The sequence below is a fragment of the Callorhinus ursinus genome, unplaced genomic scaffold (genome assembly GCF_003265705.2).
Source record: "Callorhinus ursinus isolate GAN/ISIS: 27379988/994484 unplaced genomic scaffold, GSC_fseal_2.0 scaffold2, whole genome shotgun sequence".
In the NCBI taxonomy this organism is placed as follows: Eukaryota; Metazoa; Chordata; class Mammalia; order Carnivora; family Otariidae; genus Callorhinus; species Callorhinus ursinus.
Window position 1 is genome coordinate 100541408 of NW_027397064.1, and position 12371 is coordinate 100553778.

Below are 12371 nucleotides of genomic sequence, written 5' to 3' on the forward strand. Positions count from 1 at the left end.
CGGTGCCTTTTCCCTGCCTGAGACGCACACTTCATTTAATTTTCATAGTGGAGGGAGATGTGGGGTCTTTTGAGCATAGATATCCTCGTGGGCCAGTCTAAGTGGCAGACAATGAGTAGAGAAGCCAGGCAGAGCGCCGGGCCCGCTGTCACTCTGGCCAGATTAACAACTTCATCCGCGCCTTTGTTGATATTGACACTCGGTTGCTAGGTAACATGTTTACCGCCCAATGAATAGGGACTTGAGGGCCAGGGGGCACAGTCAACAGATTGGCAAATAAGGCGGACGTGCTGTGACTTGATGTGCCCGCCGTGGTGCCCAGGAGCAGCGCAAGGACGCCAATCTGCCCCCAGCTACCCCAGCTCGGCGAGCGACTCGGGGTCCGCGTGGTCTGGGGCCCCCAGGTGGGGCAAATCCAGGAGAGTAGCTGTGTTTGCACGCGGGGTCCATCCTCACGGTGCCATCCGTGTCCCCAGCCTCTTGACAGGAGTGTTCCCATTCAGCAGCGCTGGATTACGGTCTCCCTGCTGTGCTCTCCAACCCTGAAGAGGCTTGATGAGTGCACCCTTGGGAGCACTTTACCCCTGAAAAGAGCCCACTGCTGGGAGTCTGGAGACTGCGTGCTTTTCACCCTTGTGCCTGTAACCTGAGAATATAAGGCTGGCCTGCCTACACCATCAGGGTGTTCAAAGGAAGGAGAAGGACTGCCACCTAGGAAGAGCTAGCTCTCAGTCAGGTGCTCCTCTTCCACCTTCCACCCACCCCCTCGAGGGGGCTCCTTTTGCATAGAGACGGGGGCTGTGTCTGTGTTAAGATTAAGATTGGCCTCAGGGTCCTCAGTGAGGATGCAGTCTTCATGCACACAATGTAACTTTGGAATCCCCCCTTTCCACTGTACTGCTAAAGGAACACAGGGATCAGGGCCTGCCACTCAGACCCCCATCGGGGAGTCCATCCCTCTGCCTCACTTTGAGCTATCTGTGGTCATAAAGGCTCTGCAGTAAAACTTGATCTGGTGAGCAGCCAGCAAAGCCACCATGGGGGCAGGGCCAAGCCACAGGTGGGGAAGTAAAGCTACTCCAGAAAACGGTGGATACAAACCCAACAAGGGGAGGTGAGAACAATCTGAGACAGAGACTCTGCATATGGCCACCACGGCACTAACACAGGGTGTGACCTTCCAGGCCACAGGGTGAGGGAGGGGCAGAAGCTGGGCAGTGGACAAGGGAAGACAGGGAGGAAGGAATTCTGGACCAGTATGGAGCCTGGAGGCTGAGGGGTCTCACTGTCCTTGAACGAGAAGACTCTGGACACAGCAGCAACCAGACTCAGCAACTCTTCCCTGGCTGCGGCCAGGCTTGAGCCAGCTGTGTAGATGAACTGCAGTCTCTCTCTCCATATTGGAGCGAGAGCTATGAAGGAGAGAGGCCTGGTCCCCACGTTCATGGAGGCTTCAGTTCATCAGAGGAGATGGGAGTTAGACACGTGATCACACAGTGCATATCTAGTTACACTTGTGCTAACTGCCGTGAAGAAGTTGACCACACCGTGTGTGTACAACAGGGGAGGGGCTCAGCTCACCCAGGGGTCACCATGCCGCCCCCCCCCCAATTGGCCACAATGAAGCTGAGACATGAAGGTTGACCTGGAGGTGTGCAGGTGTTGGGAAATCAGGTGGGGATGTTCCGAAGGTGGTAAAGAGATCGGAATGTGGAGAAAAACCCCAGTTTACCTGAGCTGAGATTGAGGGGGCGGTTGGGAAGGAAATGGGGAGGTAGGCAGGGGCTAGAGTTCTCAGGCCTTGTCAGCTTGGATTTCACTCCAGTAATGAAATAGTAGTGGGGACCCGTTGAAGGACATTAGCAGGGGAGTGACATAATCAGGTTCCAGGTACTTTTACGGACACTGAACTGATGATCCATTTCATTAAAAAAAAATGTATTTATTTATTTGAGAGAGAGAGCAAGCATGAGCAGTGGGGAGAGGCAGAGGGGAGAAGCAGAGGGAGAGGGGAGACACAGAGGGTAAGGGGAGAGGCAGAGGGAGAGGGAGAAGCAGGCTCCCGGCTGAGCAGGGAGCTCGACATGGGGCTCGATCCCAGGACCCCGGGATCACGACCTGAGCTGAAGGCAGATGCTTTGCCGACTGAGCCACCCAGGTGCCCCTGATGATGCATCTCAGCCAGAATGCCAGTACAAGGATGGGCTGACCAGATTGGAATCCCCCTTCCACAGGCCTATTTTGGGGAGCTCCTTCAGGACATCCCCTATCCTGGTTTTGGTTAGGTCTCTGTTTATTCGCAGTGTTGGGCTCAGAACCTGGAACAGAGGAATTCAATCCATGCTTGTTGAGTTGAAGGGAGAAGTCCAGGGCCCCCCTGCCCTTTAAACGCACTGTTCAGTTATAAGATAGCTGATGATGTTGCTCCCCCTTTTCTCCTGGCTACTGACCCATGCTCCTGGCCGAGGTAAAACCTGCCAAATACCCTACCCGTGGACCCGTCCGTGATGCTTCTAACTTCCCCACTCCTTGAGCTGAAACACTCTAATCTTGCAGCTTGCTTTGAGGATGGAGTGTTCTGTGTAACTGACATTCACATACCATGGATCATTTACCCTCTGAGACCAAGGATTTTCTTGTATCTCTTTGCATCAAATACTTTCTAGAATATACAATTTCCTGACCTAAAGGTAATTGCACTGGATCTACTAACCCATGCATCATTTTATTTTATTTTTTAATGTTTTAAAAAGATTTTATTTATTTATTTGAGAGAGAGCTAGCATGAGTGGGTGCGGGGTAGGCAGAGGGAGAAGCAGACTCCCCTCTGAGCCAGGAGCCCGATTCAGGGCTCGATCCTAGGACCCGGAGGTCATGACCTGAGCTCAAATCAGACTCTTAACCAACTGAGCCACCCAGGTACACCGCCACGCATCATTTTAATATCGATTCTTGAACCAAACAAGATTTCGTTGCTGAACCATCCACGTTCAGAGCTTTGGGCTGGCTCCGGGATTTTTGTGGGAGGACATCAAATAGCAGGGAGATAGATCAGAGGCTCACTTTCCTGGTCTGTCCTTTCGGTAATTCCTTCATTTAGAAATTTTCTGGTGCTTTCACATTTATTTATTCTGTCTCCTCAACTGGTGTATATCCTCTCTGAGGAGAGGGAGGGAAAGAGAAAGGAATTCGCAACTGTTGAGTGTGTACTTTCATATCTCATTTGTTTCTCAAAGCAACTTTTCCAGATGCAGCTATTTTATGGATGAGAAGCCGTGGGTATAGGGAGGTTAAGGGACACGCTGAAGGTGACTTAGCTTGTGCGCCGTTCCTGGGAGGGGTTTGCAGCCAGTCCTAGCCCACACATGCCTGCCTACCATCTTTCTGGCCCTCCGCTGCTGCTCTCATCCACCTCTGACTCATTGGGCTTCCCAGCCACCTCCCACCATTCCGGAGGCAGGGAGGCTCAGCTCCCATGGCTGCCATTGGAGCCTTGGGAATTTTCCCAAAGCAGAGGTTTTTAATTTTGATGAAATCCAATTTATCAGGTTTTTTTTTCTTTTATAGATTGTGCTTTGGTGATATATCTTAAGACATGTCTGCTTAATGCAAGGTCGCAAACATTTTCTCTAAGGCTTTCTTCTAGAAGTTTTATAGGTTTAGGTTTTATGTTAAGGTCTGTTATCTATTTTGAGTCGATTTTTGTATACGATGAATAAAGGTCCAGATTTGTTTTTTTTTTTTTAATTTTGAGGTCCAATTGTCCCAGCACCATGTGTTGAAAAGATTAAATTGCCTAAATCTTTGTCAAAAATCAATTGACCATATCTCTGTGTTACTATTTCTCTATCTTCCATTGGTCTGTGTCTTTTGTCAATAACACATTGTCTTGACTATTGAAGCTTTTTAGTAATTCTTCAAATCCTTCCACTTTGCTCTTTTTCAAATCTTTTTTGGCTCTTCCAGTCCCTTGTTTCTCCATAAAAATTTTAGAACCCGTTTGTCAATTTCTATTTTTTTTTAAAAAATCCTACAAGGGCTTTGACGGGAATTGTGTTGAATGTATAGGTCATTTGGAGGAGAACGGGTATCTTAAAGCCTTCAGGATTTTATTTAACATTTCATTTCTGGCTCTTGCCCCAAGCCACAGCCCTTAGAAGGCTTAGTTAAAAAGATACAAAAAATAATTAGAGCAATAGTGGGGAAAGACAGGAAGAAGGGTTAACCTTCACAAGTCCATTGTGTATGTTGTTGAGATACAGGGAGAGAAATCGTGTTAATATCAGACAATAATGCTGTCGGAATCCCATCATCAAGCCCACTTTGTGGTAAGCTCTGAAGACTCTGGTTAAAATACCAATGCCAATGGGAAAGGGCCACCCAGGAAATTTCTTATTGGCCCTTGGCAACTCGGCTGACTCCATGCCTCTAAGCGAGTCCCCATGGCAGGACTTGGAGGAGAGTGGGTGTTGGTGGGGAGAGGAACATGAGCTTTAATTTAGGTCCTGCCTCTCCCAGCTGTGTGATCCCTCAGAAGCCACTTAGTATACCTGCGCCTCAGTTTCTCTGCTGTAAACTGAGCTGCAGGGTTGTTTCAGGGATATGTAGCTATATACTTCGTGCAAGGTAAGGCGCAATGAGTGGGAAGGATTGTTAGGATGAAGAGCCTGGGGCTCAGACAACTAAAAAGAAAAGCTTGGGCTGGCCCTGCGGTGCTGGGGTGGGGGAGTGGGGTGCAGCCGCAGGGCATCGTGAGGGCCCTGATGAGTCCTGGCTCCTGGGACAAAGATTGTAAATGAAGGACTGACCGGAGGGGAGGAGAGGAGGGTAGGGGGCTAACGCATCAGGATGCTGGCTTTGACCTCTCAGTCTTCATTCAGCTCACATCTACTGAGCACCTACTACGTGCCAAGCCCTGGGCCTATCCTGGGGCCCCAACAGGACGGAAAGGCAGGTCCCGGGCGCCTGGGTGGCTCAGTTGGTTAACGACTGCCTTCGGCTCAGGTCACGATCCTGGAGTCCCGGGATCGAGTCCCGCATCGGGCTCCCTGCTCAGCGGGGAGTCTGCTTCTCCCTCTGACCCTCTTCCCTCTCATGCTCTCTCTCTCTCATTCTCTCTCTCTCAAATAAATAAATAAAATCTTTAAAAAAAAAAAAAGGCAGGTCCCGCCCTGTAGGCCCCCATTATCCAGGTGGGCAGTGCTCTGATGGAGATGGGCCTGCATGCTGCAAGACCAAAGTGTCTTTGGGGGGGGGCAGCTTGGAACATGTGTCCTGCAGAAGGGATGTGATGCTGCAGTCATGAAGGGCCATCAGTTCCCCCAAGAGACCAGCAGAGGAGGCCCCCCCCTGGCTGGCAGGGATGGCACTAGTTGTCAAGGGCCGGAGCCTGGGTTGGGCATGGCTAGAGGAAAGCCATGGAGGAGGCTGCAGAGAAGGAGGTTGGGGTGCTGGCTGAGGCGCTCGATCACCCAGATGATGGGAGGTCATGGAAGGGGCTGACACAGGGATTGACAGGGTTAGATCCTTGGGTGGAGAGCTCTATTGTGGCGACCGTGGCAGGAAGGGGAGGCTGGAGTGAAGAGCCCAAGGGAGAAATAGAAGGACCCGGAGATTGGATGCCCTGGCTCCCAGCCCAGCAAAGCCACCACCAGGCTGCCCTTCCTGACCTCGGTTTCCCCACCTGCAAGAGGGGGCCCTTCCTGCTCTGGGATGCACCTCAGAGCTTTGCCTCCCAGCCAGGCCTGTGGCAGCCTGAGGAAGCAATGCTGGGATGAGGTTCTCAGAGGGTTTCAGAAGGAAGGGTTCCTTCATGTCCCTGCCAACCCCTGGCATGGCTGGCCTGGCTAAAAGCGAGGTGCTGTCGAATCCGGGCTTCTGTGAGCCGCCCCATTAATATTCCCTCCAGAAAGCCTTGCCAGACAGGGAGGAGGCAGGGGGCAGATGGGGCACTGAGAGGCCAAGTAATCTGCTTAAGGTCACCCAGCAAAGCAGCAGCAAGCTGGACCAGGCCCCAAGCCTCCAGATGTCCAGTCTGATGCCCTGCCCACTGGACCATGAGGCCTTTAATGAGGCCACCTCCGCAGGGACTGTGGGCTGGCCCACCGCCCAGGGCCGGTGACTTGCCAGGCATCCCAATCAGCCATTCCAAGAGGCTCTGCCCTCAGCAGCCAGGCACACAGAGGCTGGGAGCGAGCGTGTCAGCTGAGACTGGTGGTTCTGCGAGGTGGCCCTCTGGTCTAAGCATGCCTACCCCTTCTGGCCAGGATCCCCAAAGAAGAAAGCGCTGTGTTCAGAAAGGGGCCATACATATCTCGGGGGCTGGGGTGGCCTCCGCAGGCAGCGTCCCCTGCAGGGCTCCCTCCTGAGCTAGGTAGGCCTCAGCACCTGGCCCAACCCCACAAGCCTTCCTGGGCTGCAGAATCTACAGTCAGTGTCAAAAGCATCAGCGGCCAGCACAGCCCACCCCTCTTCTCCATCCTGGAGCCCATAGCCAGAGGCTACATAGAAATCCCTGGGCCCAGCTCTCTATGTACAGAGGAGGGCACAGAGGTTCAGAGGGGGGCAGGACTGGGCCTCGGTCGCCCAAGAAGATGGTGACAGAGGCTAGATTCCAATGGGGTCTTCTGACTCCCAAGCCAGCCCTCCTGCCCTGCTGTGTTAGGTCTGAGCTTTGTCCCCAACCCAGTGACCCCTGGAAAAGCCAACCTCTGCTGAGCCATAACTAGAACCCATGATGCCCAGGCCGAGCTCCTGGGGCTTGGCTCCCTGTTTCCCTCTGGGCCTTGCTCTCCTAGTGGGAGAAGACCTGCCCGAGGTTCCTGAGGAGAAGTCTGTGGCAAAAGCCCACAGACAGGGCAGACCAGAGCAGGCAAAGTGGCCTCAACCCTCACCCTGGGGCTCCTGGCTGGGCTTCGGTGGGAGGAGAGAGAAGGCTGCCCCAGCCGCTGAGGGGGCAGGAGCCTGGGCCAACCACACCATCGGGGGCCTGGGCCTGAGTCTCAGCCCCGTGGCCTCTTCAGCCCTTGGGGTCTTGGGTTGCCATTTGCATTTGGGACTAGAGGGTGACACATGGCAGGAGCGCCCTGGGGATCCCTCTGGAGCTGAGTCTCCTGGGGTGCCAGGGCAGCCACGAGCATGGCTGGCAGCATGGTGGGGCCGTGCCTCTCTCCGCCTGCTGCCCGCCCCAGTGTCGCTGGCAGTCGGGCTCGGCCTGGGCCAAGGGGTGCCATTTTTTTCCCAGGGCTTAACCTCCCCCTCCCTTCCCCTTTCCTCTCTTTAGTTTCCACACCCTCCCCCCAACACACACACCTCAAAGAGACTCAATTCATTTCATCCCCTCCCCCACCTTATCCGAAGCCCTTCCAAGAACCTTCCCCGCTGCCCCCCGCTTCCCCCTGCCCCAGCCTTTTTGGGGGGCAGATGGGGGTGGGTCACCGAAAGAAGGGGCCAGGGAGAGGTAAAGTAAAAAAGCACATGCCCAACAACAACAAAACCCCCCAACACCCCACATTATGTTCCATAAAGCTGGAAATACACAACAAGCCGGCATCTGTGTGGAATAATAAAACCGGGTGTGGACGTGTCGTTCTCACAGGGCATTTGGCTGAGCCCGGGCAACGCGAAAGCATGCATAGTTAACACTCCTGACTGTGTGAAACCCTTTGTCGCCGGCACCGGCTCCGCGAGGGACCCAGGGCCCGCGGCTTGGCAAGGGCCCGAGACATTTCTTGGAATGGTTTCTTGTTCATCACTGACACTCGTAATGAGAAATTTATACACCATCCTAAGCGGATAAATTAATTTCAAACACTTTAGACTGTGGAAGACAATGGTTCCTGGCAGGACCCTTTATCACCCGTTTTATTAAAAAAAAAAAAAAAGAAAGAAAAGAAAAGAAAAGAAAGAAAGGAAGGAAGGAAGGAAGAAAAGAAGAAAGAATGAAAGAAAGGAAGGAAGGAAGAAAGGAGAGAAAAAAACCCAGCCCTCGAGCCGGTCCAAACACAACCTGTGTGCCTGGCTCCGGCGTTTGCCATCCCTGGCTGGGGGAGACCCCGCGCGGCCCCATGTGGGTCAGGGGCCCGTGGGTCACTTTTTAAACTTCATTAAAGTGTGTGCATCTCCTCAGGGGCTCTCCCCTGGCCCCCAGGGGAGGGCACAACTTCCGCTCACCCCTGGCTCCAGCCGAGGTTGGCATTGTGGTCAAGAAGTGGGGTTTCTCAGGCTGCGTTTGTGAAAGGTAATTAAATTGTGATAATGTTTCCATTCAGACCCCAGGCTCGGGTGAAGGCCGGGGACTCGTCAGACAGACATGTTCTCGGCGTCGTCGACTGAACACACAGGCCCCCTGGCAAGAGGCCCTGCCAGGGGCCACGGGGTGTCCCGAGCCTTCCCCACCCGCCGGGGACGGCCTGCTCCAGGCCCCGTGCACCGAAGAGCCGGCAGCAGGAGCAGGCCGTGCCCTCAAGGTCCCTGTCATGCCTTCAGGATGGGCACTGTGTTTTCGGCTGGGGCTGTGGCAGCCGGTTATTGTGGGTGCAGAGGGGAGCAGGCGGGCTGCTGGGCTCCCTGCAGCCCCGGGCCCTCAGCTGCCCCCCTGGAGTGCTGGGAATGAGACCGGGGTGCAAGGCTGACTCTTCCAGGGCAGAAAGGCCATTCTTTCTCGGCCATTCCTTTTTTGGCACTCTGCTGGTCAGAAGAGTGTCCAAGAGCTCCTCCGAGGGGCAGCCCACCTTTCGGCTGCAAATCTCTCCTCCCGGCTGCCCCTGACTATGCTGACCCTGGCTCAGCCCTCCCTTTCCCCTTCTCACCATTGTCCCAACGCCGCCCACCTTTCACTTCAGGGACCCCAGCCCACCCGGCCCCGCCTCTGCCGGCTGCCCCGCCCTTTAGCTCCTGGGAACCTCCACTGGGAGCTCTGGTAACTCCCCCAGGCACTCACAGGTCCCACCTCCTGGACAGCAGCCCCACCCTTTTCCAAGTTGGAGCCCACATAGAAAGTAAGCCATTCATGGGCACTTTGGAGACACTAAAGATGCCAGAGGGCAAAAAACAAAAAACAAAAGACCCCTAAAAAAATTATGTTTTTTCCTCTATTTTATAAAAGTATGCTAGGAAAATAAAATGTATAAGGGAGCAGACTATAAATAAATAACCAATTTAAATAAGCTTCCAAAAGCCTTCCTTCAAAAATTAATTAAATGAGAAACAGCTGCTTCCATAACAAAACTTGTTTTTGTGTCAGGTTTAATGCTTAATGTGTCTGCATGTGATGCTGGAGCAAGAGGTTTATTTTTTTTTAATTTTTTAATTTGAAATTAATTATAGCCTCACCAAAAAAAAAAAAAAATTGCAGACATCGTAGGGAGAGGTCCTGTCTCCCCATGGCCCAGCTTCGCACAGTGGTGAGGGCTTCTGTGACCGTAGCGCATTGCCCAAATGCAGGAAACCCACCAGCGGTCTTTAATGACAACGTCGTCATAGCCCCCTTCGATGAGAAGCACTATTCACACAAATAGCTGACGAAAATGTAAAACCATCTTACAATGGTTGAAACTATATTTTAAGAACCTGAAAACTGCTCCTTGTCTTCCACTGACAAATGTGAGGTTGAAAACGTCTTATGATGATACATGCGGGTTTCATACCCCATTGCATGTTTTCATGGGAAGTGTTTTTCAAGAATGCTGCAGCAGCTCTGGTTTTGTGGTGGGCTCAGTCCCCTGCAGCTGGTGACCGAAGGCCCCTCGACCGGTGACTAGATGCGTGGACACCCAGGGCTGCAGCCCTGCTGGGCTTCTGGGAGTGCCCGCTCTGCTGGCCTTCCTGCCTGGCCGCACCTGCGCGGGAGGGTCCTAGTCTGGAGCAACAGGAGCACAATCCCCTCTGGCCGTGTAGCGGCTAGGCAAAACCCTGTCTGTTTTGTCCCATCTTTTTTCCCCCTTGTTCGGCGGTGACCTCTGTCATCACACAGATCACACTTCCGGCATGTTGGCGTCCCTGGTGGATGTCTGCCACAGCAGTGTAGCTTCCTGAGGGCCAGGCTGGGTCTGATTCTTCCCGGGGCTCCCGGCACCCTGCCCAGAGCCTCGCACCCAGTGGGCGCTCAGTGTCTGTGGAACGCAGAAGCTTCCCTCACGGGTTCTCTGTGATCTCTCGTTCTCTACCTGAACATCCCCCACGACAGAGTGCTCCCTGCTTCACAAACCAGCCCATTTCAGCGTGTGCCAGATTGTTTGAACATTCTTCCTGTAAAGTACTGAAATAGCTCTCCTTCTGCCCTCTGGAGTTATTCCCGTATAGGCTTCCCCACAGCAGATGTCCTGACCCCCCAGCTGCTCTCGGCTGATGCTCCAACAGCACCAGGGCCCTTCTTGAAGCTGCTCTGGACAGAGATGCCCCAACAATCATGAGCTGCCATGGCCAGAGCTCCCTGCAGCGGGACACCACCGCTCACAGGCTTCCCTCCTCCAACGTAGACGTACCTGTGCCCACTCCCTGCCAGCCCTTCTCCAGGCCATGCCGGTCACAAGGCCGCAGAGCGCCTGCTCCAGGAGCTTTTATGGAGTGGGGACGAGTGGAAACAAGGAAGCACATGAATAAGCAGGAGCCTGGCCTAGGCACCCTGTCACCATTCAGTTGGCTCACCCCAAGAGTGCAGTTGCCCTTCTAATTCCTGAGTCCTCTTTCCTTGAACTGCCTCTACTGAGCCAGCTCCCCTTCTCCTTGATTCTTCCTCCTCCCCTGGACTCTTCTTCCTCCACAGCTCACCTTCCTCCTTGGTTGTCCTTTCTCTTCCTTCCCTTCCTCTCTGGCTCCCTCTCCTTCCCAAGCGCCCCCTCCCACCTCCTTATTTGCCCCTTCCTGCCTCTCTGCTCTTCAGCTCTCATCCCTCCCTGTGCCCCTCCCCCCGCCCTGACTCTCCGGCCTCCCTGGCTTGCCCTTCTCCCAGCTTGCCACCTCCCTACTCTCCCCCTCCCTAGATCCCCATCTCCCCAGCTCACCCTCCTCCCCAACTCTTCTGATTGGTCTCCTGAATCCAAGCGCAGCCCTCATACTTCTTACTGGGAAATCCTGTCTTGGTGGGTTCAATTACTTGTGCTAATGGATCAAGCAGACCCCTGAGTATGTGAGCTGGGACCTCCGTGTGTCCTCCAGGCCCGGGGGAAATCCACAGCACACAGCGAGTCCTCAGAAGGCCAGGCTAAGCCCTGGGTTGTCCCCAGCAGGCCTGGGTAGGGTCCTGAGCTTTTGAGTGCAAGTAGGGAAAGTAGAGAAGGTTCGGGAAGATGCGGCAGTACCAAGCAGTGGAGCTGGCCCAAGGTGGGTGCTCGGAGGGCTATCAAGTCCCGTGTCCCATTCACAAACTGTGTGCCTCAGGCTCCAGGGCCACCCTTGGAGGGCCAGACTCCACGGAGAACGGACCTTGGTCACTTTCTCCTGAGTAAACCTCTGCCTGGACTTCTCACAGTAGGGAAGAGTCCAAACTCTTTGCTACGACATACAAAGCCTGCAACCACCTGGCCCTGCCCTCTGACCCCTGGCTTGGTCAGGTTCAGCCACTCTGGGCCTCTTTCTGTTTCTCAGCCTTCGCACGGCTCAGGGCTCCTCCTTCAGGCTCAGATGTCACAGCCATGGAGTGGCCTTCCCTGACCACCTTACTTAGCATCAGGTTGGTCCGCCCTGACCCCCTCCAGCCAGTGCCCTTCCTCGCCCTGTGCTCGTCAGAACACCAAGCCGGGCATTGTGCAGGCTCTGAAGGTAAAGGCCCCCCCTTAGGGTTAGGGTTAGGGTTAGGGTTGCCCCTAACCCTAACCCTAACTGCCCCTTTAGAGTGCCCAAAGTCTTGTGACTTTGGGCACTCAAGCTCTCTGTGCCTCAGTTTCCCTTATCTGTCTGGTAGAAGTAATGATAGCACCTACCTCACAAGATTGTTGAATTTAGAACAATATCTGACACTCAGTAAATGTTTTTGGCTATGGTGTCACTTTTCCTAAAATTACCTAATTCACCTTCCTGTGTATTTTTTTTTTTTTTTTTAATTATTGTTCGCCTCCTCTAGTCCAGTCCCTGGGCTTTTAGGGCAGGATTCCTCTGGATACTACTGTTTCCTCTGTATCAGCAGGACCTAGAATGTGTCCAAGCGGTACTGGGTGTTTTCCGAATATTGGTTGGATGAAAGAATGAATGGAGTCTGGAAGGACCCCTTTCTTACCTTCTTCTCCAGGTTCTTGGGAATTGCAAACACATCAGGCCAAACTCCGTTGGACCTCCGTTCAAGTTCGGGCCCCACTACTTTCCAGCTGTGTGGCCTTGGGTGAGTCACATCCCCCGTCTAAACCCCAGCTTCCTCAAGCGTGATATGAGAATAA

At 53.6% G+C, this 12371-nt stretch overlaps 1 long non-coding RNA gene across 1 annotated transcript in view; it reads left to right on the forward strand.

Annotated features, from left to right (window-relative positions):
* LOC141374888 (uncharacterized) overlaps positions 1–12371 on the forward strand; it is a 38684-nt gene that overhangs the window by 25761 nt on the left and 552 nt on the right. Inside the window, exon 4 of the long non-coding RNA XR_012382059.1 lies at positions 12227–12316. This is a non-coding gene — a long non-coding RNA (uncharacterized lncRNA). The remainder of the gene's footprint in view (positions 1–12226; positions 12317–12371) is intronic.